Source organism: Sarcophilus harrisii, chromosome 2, assembly GCF_902635505.1.
Source record: "Sarcophilus harrisii chromosome 2, mSarHar1.11, whole genome shotgun sequence".
In the NCBI taxonomy this organism is placed as follows: Eukaryota; Metazoa; Chordata; class Mammalia; order Dasyuromorphia; family Dasyuridae; genus Sarcophilus; species Sarcophilus harrisii.
Window position 1 is genome coordinate 317,203,342 of NC_045427.1, and position 10,243 is coordinate 317,213,584.

Genomic DNA, 10,243 nt, shown 5'->3' on the forward strand with positions numbered 1-10,243 from the left:
AAATATGTTAAAGTATATGTTAAATACAATATACATATACATATTTATACAGTTATCTTGCTGCACAAGAAAAATCGGATTTAGAAATAAGATAAAAATAATCTGAGAAGGAAAACAAAAATGCAAGTGAACAAAAACAGGAGGAGTGGAAATGCTATGTTGTGGTCCACACTCATTTCCCATAGTTCTTTTGCTGGGTGTAACTGTTTCTCTTCATTATTGAACAATTGGAATTGATTTGGTTCATCTCATTTCAACAATTACTTATGCCTTAGCTTGACTTAAAGAGAAAAAAGTATTCTAATATAATTTAGAAGACTATTATTTTATATTAATATTGCCTTTAGTCATTAAATTAAAATTTAAGTCATTAATCTGTATTTTTGGTTCTTCCTTCTGTGAATGGTGTTGGAACAAATGAAATTATAGATGATAAACATGAAGAACTTGGAGCTTCTAAAAAATCTTTTGCTATAGGAATTCAGGTAGTTATCAAAATGGAACATGAAGTCTTGTTTATACCCTAATGGTGAAGCCTTATAAGCAGAGTAATAAAAGAATTTGATATTGGTGGAATGAAACAGGATAAAATATTTTCAATCAATGTGCAATTGATACTCCCTTAGTGTCAAGTTTTTTTGCTTATCTCAAGCTTTTCTATAATTTGAAAAATATTTGTCATTGGAAATCATTTATTTATTACCATTACTTTTAACTTCAAGATAGTTTGACACCTACTATAAAAGAGACTAGGAACATACTTTTCCTTCACTTTTTTTCTATCTTCATTTATTAAGCAAGTTCAGTCTACCTCAGACAAGGAAATATTGCTTCTAACAAAAATAGTAATTGTGTAGATATGGGAATCACAGTAGGCTTTTAAAAATGAGATTTATACCTTTCATTGATTTGGAAAACTCACTTTTCCAAACAATCAACAAACATTTAAGTGCCAGGAACCATATTGGTAAATAGAGGTACAAAGACAAATTGAAAGTAAGTCCATATTCTTAACAAACTTGCTATCTCCCCAGGGAAAGCATATACATATCCATATATATATATATATATATATATATATATATATATATATATATACATACATACAAGTAGGTACAAGATAATTGAGGAATGATAAGGCAGTAGTTTCTAGAAGGAGATTTAGAGACTTATTGTATTGAAGGAAGTATATGCTCTGAACTAGAGAATAAGGAAGGAATGCATTGCAGATGTGGGAAATTGCCATTGCAAAAATATGGACCTGGAAGATGGGGAAGAGTTTTTATGAGGAACGTAAGTAGTCCAGTTTGGCTGGACCATATTTTAAATAAAGACGATCTATCTACAGTAAAGCTGAAAAAGAAACAGGAGGTTACAGGTGATGCTTGAATTAATAGAGAACCCCAGAAGTTTATTAAATAAGAGTTGCAATTTGGAAAAAATCAGATTGGCAGCTTTGTTAAGTGAGTTGGAATGGGGAAAGACAAAGCAAGAAAAACGGGTGGCTATTTCATTAGTTCAGGTGTAAGGGGAAATGTAAGAGAACTTATAGAGGTAGAAAATGACAAGATTGGCAACTGATTTGGTTATTCAGTGGTTCTCAAAGTATGGTCTAGAGAATCCTGGGGATCTCTGAAACCCTTTTAGAGGGTCTACAAATTCAAAAATTGTATGTCTATATGGTAAATGTCTATAAATATAATCCAGATAAACAAAAACTCTTTGGAGAGATCCTCAATAATTTTTAATAGAATAAAGATACTGAAAATAAAAGTTTGAGAACCATTGCGTTATATGGACTGAAGAATGATACAGAGTTGATGAACCTGAGAGACTGGAATTAGGATAGTGGTATCCTTGAAGAATTTGCATATTTACATTTAAGATGACTTCAGGACATTCAATTTAAAATGACCTATAAGGGAGCTGTTTTACTAAGCTCAGCCTTCCCTTATAGTCACTAACCCATCCACTCTTCTCTAAATGTTCCTAGGCCTTGACTTCTCTTTGTACAGTTTTTTGGTGATCACAGATCTATGTTTTCTGCTTCATTCTCTCACCTGAGTTTCAGTATCACACAACCTATTGAACGTTTCAAAACAGATGTTCCAGAAACATGGTCAACATGTTTCTCCCATATTGCTCTCCACCCTGTAAATTTCCCTATTTATGTCTAGGGTACTACACTACCAGTCTCCTAAGTTTGTAAACTCGGTGTCATCCTCAATTTAGATATCTCATATATATCTGTTTGTAATCAGTTACAAATCTTGTGCTTATCTTCATAATATCTTTGCCTTTCTATTTCTTTTTCTCTGCTCACCCAGCAGCCATCTTTTTTCAAGTTAGACTCTTCCAACAACTTTCTAATTGGTTTTTCTGGCCCAGTTCTTTCTCCACTTTGTCTTCTATACAACTATCAGTGATTTTGTTAAATACATGTTCCTGATTATTTCTCTCCTTTACTTAACTCACTGAAGCTCCTTAGTGTAGATAAAGTATAACTTTTTTTGACTTTAAAGACCTTTACAACCTGGCCCCAACCAATCTTTTCAACTTCATAGGACATTACCCTTCTTGAAGTCTAGTTAAATTGGCCTTCTGTTTGTTCCTTATATACTAGACTCCCATCCCCCTACCTTTCCACTGGCTTTCCCCCATTTTTAAAACACTCTATCCTTAACTCTTATCTTATAGAATCCCTTTCTTTCTTTAAAACACAACTGAAGTGTTACCTTATTCATGGAGTTTTTATGACTTCAACTTCTTGTACCTCTTCAACTAACTAATACTTTCTAATTATTCAGTATCCTTTTTGTATATGTTCTTGCTGTCATCACTGTTAAAACATAAGTTCCTTGAATATATCAATTATTTTATTTTTCATCTTTGTATTGCTAGCTCCAGTTTACAGTGCCTGGCACTTTATAGGCCTTTAATGTATGCTTCCTATGTATGCTAACTGCTTTCTAGGCCAATATGAGAGCATCTATTTGGTTATAATCTTAAGAAATTGCCTGAAATTAAGCCACTTTTACAGAATTGCACTCTAGCAGACCTTTGCCTCACTTTACCTCTATAGTTTTAATTTTCATAGAAATAAAGAGGAATTGATTTTTTTCTCAGTCTTGATCATTGTCTCTTAAAGAAAGAAAGATATTGGTAAGCTGGTTGGATGATATAAAATGCTATCTACTAACCCTAAAATATAGGGCAGATTTTAAACAGTGAAGTAGATAGAATGTCTGGCCTGGAGTCATGAAGACTCATTTTCTCCAAATTCAAATTTGGCCTCAAATATTTAGTAGCTGGAGAATTAAATGGCAAACTATTCCAGTAAATTTGCCAAGAAAACCCCAAATAGGGGTCACAAAGAAATGCAACTGAAATGACTGAACAACAATAAATCTAAAATTTTTTTTTCATTTCTTATTTAATAGCTTTAGATTCCAAAGCATGTTGTGTGATACATTTCTAACTATGTAGTCGCTTATTTAATCAGACTGTTTTCTTTTTATGCTAGACAAACATTTGGGTATCTAGACTAGAAGGCTTCTTTAGTAGGTTGTGTTTTTTTTTTTTGTTTGTTTGTTTGTTTGTTTTTAATTAAAATTACAAAAAAAAAATTTTTTTTCCAGAGACTTTCTTAAACCAGTTCTTTTGACTGACTTAAAAATTCAAGTAAATACCTGATGCTTCTCGGATGCCATCATATATTCTTACATGTGTCTAAGAGTTTATAATTCCTCTGTAGTAACCAAATAGGATGGTTTTATTTTTTTTCAAATTTATTTAAAGAAAAAGAAAAACAGAAAAGGAATACAAAACAAAATGAAACAAAACAAAAAGAGAACATTATAATGTGCCTAACAGAATAGGGAAGATTCAAAAATATGTAACAAATATCAGATCAAGAAAGTATATATATTTTAGTAGAAGAAATTATATTGATGAGTATCCATCTTTTACTTGCTTCCTTGTAAATTGTTCTCTGTTGTGCACCTTTTTTACTTTATTTTTTTTCTCTTTTTATCTCCACTCCTATTGCCAACCAAACTGTACTTAACTTTTCCCAATGCATGGATCCCTCCCTTGTCATTTTCCCTCATCCTTGCTTCCCTGTCCGGCCCATCTTTCTGCACCCCCCTTATTTTTTTAAATAGATTTTGGAGGTGCTATGCCCTGCATGGTATAAGAACCTATTCATATACCTAATGCCTATTTAATCCATCCCAAATTTGAGTAGGTGTTCAGAACTATGAGCTCTCTTCCCCCTTCTAATTCCTCTATGTCTGTTCTTCCTTTGTACCTCATTTGTATATAATTACTATTTTTACTTTGTCTCCCTAAGTCTTTTGAGCTGTTGTACTATTGATGTCAATATTAAACATATGCTATAAATTTACCATGTTTAAAAAAAAAAAGCAATTTATCCATGTTGAATAGCTTGAAATTGTTTTTTGATATTGCTCTTACATGTTAAATTTTGTTAAGTTTGGGTTTGGTTGATAGAAAGTCCTACAAATTTGCAAATTCATTGAATGTCCATTTTCTCTTGTTCAAGTAGATAATTTTGCTGGATATGATATTTTTGGCTGCAGGTCTAGTTCTTGATTCCAGGACCTATGGATCTTTTATTGTGGCTGCTAAGTCCTTTGTAGTTCTAATGCTAGAACTTTGAATTTTTTTTTTCTTGTTGTAAAATGTTCTCTTTGATCTAGGGATTTCAGTGTTTGGTAATAATATTCCTATGTGTTTTCCACAAAGGATCTCATTGAGGTGATAGTTGGTGGATTTTCTCTATTTCTATTTTCCCCTCATGTATCATTCCAGTACAATTTTGTTGGATTATTTTTTTGGTCACAACTTTCAGGTAGTCCAGTTATTCTTATATTTTTTCATCCTGATCTGTTCTCCTGATCTGTCATTTTTCTTATAAGATATTTCACATTCTGTTCTATTTTTAAATTCTTTATAATCAGTTTTGCTATTTCTTGATCTCCCATAGCTTCACTGGCTTCCCCTTGCCCAATTCTAATTTTTAAAGAGTTACTTTCATTTTTGAAACTGTCTCCTTTGCTTTTGGTTGATTTTTTTTTTTCCATAATCTTGTTTTTCTTGGATGGCATTTATTTATTTATTTCCCTCAGTGTCTCTCATTTGACTTTTTGAGTTCTTTGATAAATTCTCTCTAAGTAGGGTGTAATTTCACATTACTCTTTGGGGTGGAAACTTTTTTTTTTTTTTTTTTAAATTTCAGTGTCCTCTGAATATCAACCCCAGTCTTTCCTGTTCCCATAGTAAGTAAGTGTCTATGGTGAGGTTCTTTCTTCTTTGCCAGCTTTTTATTTATTTATTTGTGTTTTTTTAGATAAGAGGTATTAATAAGTACCTCTAATCTGAAAGGATGGTGTCTCTGGCTTCTCAGAGCTTCTCATAGCTCTCTCCTCTGACCAGGAACCCCAAACCAAGAGCTCCACCTTCCTGTCTGTAGCCAGCAACATCCCTGCTCTACTGCCTCTGCACTCACAGGGGGTAGTTCCTTCTCACACAGGGCTGAGACTCTGCAGCTAGGCCTGGCATTCCTGGCGTTCCCAATCAGCTAAGATTCACTTCCTCTTCCCAGACTCAAGCTTGGACTAGGCAAGTAGTTGGGGAGGTGAAAGTTTCTGTGCTTCTTCCTGAGGCTCTAGCCACACCCAGCTTATCTTGGTTCTCCTCTCTTGTTTTTGTGGAGCTAGCTCAGAGGTGTTTGCACTTTATACAGGTTAATCCCGCCCTGGGTCTTTCTTCAGATCTTTTTGAATTATTATCAGGAGGACCTGATTTTTCACAATTCTTATGTTTGTCCTGATGCTCAAATTTGTTATGTTTTGGGGGGAAATTGGGAGAGCTTGAAATTTATCTACCTACTCTACCATCTTCCCAAATTCCTCTCCCCAGTGTTTTTTTTAAGAGGAAAAAATAATTTGTCCAATTTAATTTGTTCCCTTTTACTAATACTTAACCCAATGCCCATTTTGTATTGGAAAAAAAAATGTTGTGATGTATTCTCATATTTTGGGTGTAAGATTATTTCTTGTAGTCATAAGACTTATGTCTACATATATAGTCATAAATATGTTTTATAATATATGTAATATGTGCTTGTGAAAAGGGTATTTCAGTTAATAAAAACTTAGAAAAATTTTATTTTAATACATATTGCTTTATGAATCATGTTGGGGGAGAAAAATCAGAACAAAGAGAAAAACCATGGGAGAGAAAAAAAAGAAAAACAGAAAAAAGAAGTAAACACACAGCATGTGTTGATTTACATTCAATCTCCAAAGTTCTTTTTTCTATATGCAGAAGCATTTCTGTCCAAAGTCTGTTGAGTTTGCTTTGGATCACAGGATCACTGAGAAGAACCAAGTCTTTCATAGTTGGTCATTGCATATTCTTGCTGTTATTATGTACAATGCATTCCTGGTTCTTCCTCAGCATGAGTTCATATAAATCTTTCTAGACTTTTCTAAAATAAGCTTGTTCATCATTTGGCACAAATAAAACCAACGGAAAAAATATTAAAAAGGAAGTAAAAGCTGAGAAATAGAAATTTCTAAAAACTGGGATTGCTAATTATTGATGGCTAACATTTAACAATTAAGCTTAGAGGGGTCATCTTGCTACTTGAAAATAGGAAACAAGAAAATTGAGGAGAATGTGAAGAAAGAGAAGATTGGCGGAATATTCAAGTTTATTAAAAACCTTATATAATAATAAGAAAAATTTTTGTTATGTTGCTAGAGCATTGGAACTGTCCAGGATCCTGATATCATGATTGAGGAATTCTCTGTATATTATATTGGGTAATGTCTTATTCTAAAGTGACAACCAAAATGGACTTAAATTGCACTTATGTACTAACTTGAATATGTGACAATACCAAATAAAATGAGAGCTTCAGATCTATGATTGCTTAAGATGGTCTAATGATTAAAAAATTTTTCTAAAGTAGTTTAACCAGGGACTCTGTAAAATGAGTTTTGTATTTGTTATTAAGTATCATTAAATTATAAGTTAGGGATCTTTGGAACTGTTCCCTCCTCCCCAGTTCTCTGCATTTGGTACTAGAGTAGTGCAATGACATGTCTCCATTTGAAAAAGGATCACTTTAATCTTTTTAAGATGTATTGTTAACTTTTAAAATTTTTAATTATTCCTGTTATCTAAAGTTATTGAATGAATTCACACAATAAAGTGTTTTTAATATACTTTAAAGCACTATATTAATATTGGCTATTATGATTACAATTTCTGAAGTGATTCATTAAATCAACTATATTTTCAGTGTTCCTAGTAAAATAAAATGTCTTTTGCTTAAATTAGAGAATACATAGAAAACAATTGATTTCCTTTACTTGTCAGAAGCATCCTAGGGAAAGTCTGATGCATGAACTATACTTTTTTACTCATCTAACTTTATTCACCTATTTTATACAGGGGTGTGTGTGTGTGTGTGTATGTGTGTGTGTGTGTGTATGTGACACACACACCCCCATAGACTTGTATTTGAACACTGCTAGCCCATTCTCAATAATCTCCCAACATTGAACAAATATAGTAAAAAGTATATCTGTTTCCAGGGCAACTTCCTGGGCTTCTTTCTTCTTTTTTGATGGGATAGAAGTGGTAACAGTGGTAACTTTTATGTCAGTATAAAAATGTGGCTTATAATTGGAATATTAGGACCAGGATTCAATCTCAAGATGTCTGTCTGCTGCCTATATCTGCTAGGGCAAATCACTTTGACCTCTCTGAACCTTAGTTTTCTAATCCTTAAAATGAGGACTAGAAGGTCTATTCCAGTACTGGGAGTTGGGAGAATTTCTTTTTTATTCATTTTGCATATGAGGTCATTGACTACATTTCCCTGTAGGGATTCTGTAATCAGTTTTCAAAAAAAGTCTGAGGTCATTACATTGCACTGTACCCTCAGGCTGCCTAAAGACTTGTGTCATGTGCTCTGACCTGATTTTTTAAAACACTTATAGTCTTGAAACTCTGCTGACTCTTTGCTGTATGGATGGCGTAATTAAATATATTCTTAATATATATCCACACAAGTGTTTATAAATTCAGATAAGAATCTATATCTGAACGTTACACTTCCATCTTCTGACATTAGAATTACTGAACTGCCTTAAGAACAGATTATATTTGGAATCTAGTAGTGTCTGTGTGCTCCCCACCTAACTGGGCTCCAGTGCTCAATAGGAAGTTTTCTAAAGGAAGGGACTCTTTCACTTAAGAAGAATGTGACACTGATTTATGATGATTGCTTGGACTTTTGCCTAAATCCATTCTCGGTCCATTTTAAAGGAAAATTCGGAAGTATGTTTTTAATAGTTTCTCAAAACCTGAAGATCTTTTTTAATGATTCAATACCTCTTAAAAAATTATTTCTGGGGGCAATTAGGTGGTGTAGTGGATAGTGCACCAACCCTGAAGTCGGGAGGACCTGAGTTCAAATGTGGCCTCAGATACTTAACACTTCCTAGCTGTGTGACCCTGGGCAAAGTCTTGTAACATGAACATGGAACAGTGTATCTCCTCCTCTTCCTCTTCCTCCTCAGTAATTGAAATTTTTCTATATCTACTCCTCATGTGATTTGCATTCTTGAGGTAGGTGAGGACTTACTCTTAAGGACTAAATTACCTAGTCCTAGAAGAATGAAATATTAGTAACTAAATTCATTATTATTTCTATTCAGTGAAAATTTCAAATTTCCACACACAAAAAAATTGGGGTCCAAAAAGTTGGTAGCATTAGACATAAGTTCCTAAGGAGATAGCAGAACAACAAAAACTTATTGATGTGTGGATGGCTTCTGCCTTATGATGATTAATAATGTCCTCTGTGTTTGTATATGAAACTGATACTAGGAGATCAGTTTGTTGCCTTCTCCCTTTCCATAGTTCTTCCAGTTGTATTCATCTCAAAGATACATATACAATATCTCAAAGAATTTAATAGCTGAAGGTAGTCTCAGTAGGTATGTCTCACCTAAAAGCAATTGCTATTGTAACTTGGTGAACAAATGATTATCCCCAATTCTTGATAAGCACCTGTGAGGGAGAAATCACCACCTCAGGGCAGATCATTTCCATTCAATAGTTGTGATTTTTAGGAAATTTTTTTTCCTGATATCCATCCTAAATTTGCCTTTTTGTAATTCTACCTATTGCTCCTAGTTCTGTCTACTGAGGTTAAGTAAAATAAGTCCAGTCCTTCTGCCACATAACCCTTCAAATACTTTTTAATTCTTCAGAATTTTCTCCAGGCTAAATATTCCCAGTTTCTCCAACTAATCATCAATATATGGAGTGAATTCAAATAGTTACTCTACTTGTGCTGTTTCATCTATATATTTCTTAAACTGTAGCATCTAGAACCAAATGCAAAATTCCATATGTGATTTGACTAGGACAAGGGGTATGTGTGTGTATAGCAAGAAAGCCATAACTTTCTGGAAATTAGGCATCTTTTAATGCAAAGATCACGTTATTTTGGTTACAATACAATGCTGAGTCATTGAATTTGTAATCCACTGAATTCTATAAATCCTTTTGGAAACAGCAATCTAATCAGGTCTCCCCTAACCTTTATTAAGTTGATTATTTTGAATCCAAGAATTTATATTTATTCCTATTGAATTTCACCTTTCCGTTCAGCCTATTGCACTGCTTATCAAGATCTTTTGGGATCTTGTTATCCAGTTCTTTAGCTCTCTCAGCTTCGTAGTGTTTGCAGATTTGATGATCTATGCCTTTATCCCAGATGATTAATTAAAAAAAAAAAAAGCTATTAACTAGTACAGAGGCAAGCAATTTGGGGCAGTCTACTGGAAACCTCACTAAGCTGACATTAAACCATCCTAAGTCTAGCAATCTTAGCATTTCTAAAGCCAATCTACTCTATATTCTTTTCCATGAAAATAACATGAATTTTTATGAAAATCTTTGCTAATATCTAGGTAAACTGTATCCATAGCATTCCCTGAGATTTTCTAGTTAACTAGCCCTGTCAAAAAAAGGATAGAAATAGTCTGGAATGAGCTGTCCTTGATGAAATTACTATGGGTCACTGCTTCCTTTTCACTTGAATTTTCCCAGGAATCAGCATCAATGTCAATGGCAGATTCAGTTCTTTTTTAAAATAGGACCTTTCTCTAGGCTTATGGGGCCTCCTGTTTTCCAT